This window comes from Scyliorhinus canicula, unplaced genomic scaffold (assembly GCF_902713615.1).
Source record: "Scyliorhinus canicula unplaced genomic scaffold, sScyCan1.1, whole genome shotgun sequence".
NCBI lineage: Eukaryota > Metazoa > Chordata > Chondrichthyes > Carcharhiniformes > Scyliorhinidae > Scyliorhinus > Scyliorhinus canicula.
This window is the reverse complement of record NW_024055512.1, coordinates 20,518-21,494: the sequence shown is the minus strand read 5'-3', so window position 1 is coordinate 21,494 and position 977 is coordinate 20,518.

The following is a 977-nucleotide window of genomic DNA, read 5'->3' as shown; positions in this document are numbered from 1 at the left end:
GTCGCGAATCCGTCGATGTGGTTCCGACAATAACCAACCAGTCCTAAAAACGACCGGAGGGCTGAAACATTCTGGGGAAGGGGCAATTTGACAATCGAATCAATTCTTTTGAATTCGATTTCGCGATTTGCCGTGCGTGATGACTGTACCCAAATACATCACTTTACTTTCCAAAATCTGGGCCTTTCTTGGGTTAACTTTACATCCAATCTCGGTTAAAAGCTCCAGGAGTTCGGCCAGAAGCGTAATGTGCTCTGCCTTTGTGTCTGTCTGCAGTAGTAGGTCGTCTACATACTGTACCAGACATTCGGGGCGGGAAAATTTCTCTAAACCATTCGCCAGCTGTCGGTGGAAAATGGAGGGGGAATTGTGGAATCCTTGTGGAAGGCATGTCCACGTATACTGTTGTGTTTTAAAAGTGAAGGCAAATTTGTACTGGCACGCCTTTGCCAATGGGATTGACCAGAAGCCATTGCTAATGTCCAAAACCGTGAAATATTTGGAGTTGAGTCCCTGTTTGAGCATGGTCTCGGGACTTGTTGCTACCGTGGGGGCTACTGCTGGGGTTACTTTATTGAGTTCCCGATAATCAATGGTCAGACGCCATGATCCGTCGGGCTTTCTCACTGGCCAAATAGGGGCATTATTGGTCGAGGCTACTGTTCTAAGCACATCTTGCTCCAATAAGCTACCTATCACTTTCTCTATTTCTCCCTCTGCTTCTAGGGGAAATCTATATTGTTTTTGTGGTCTGGGGTCAGGTCCGGTAACGTGAATTTGTCCAGCCATTCTGCCGCAGTCATGCCGGTGATTGGCAAATGCTGTCCTGTGTTTATTTAATATTGCCTTGACTTGTCTGTCCGTGTTTAGTGTAGTCGGGTCAAATGAGTATTCTCCTACTGCACTAATCCTGTTAGCGTACTCTCCTACTGTGAGGGTAGCGGGTGCTCTGTCCGATCTTGCCATTCGGCAGACAC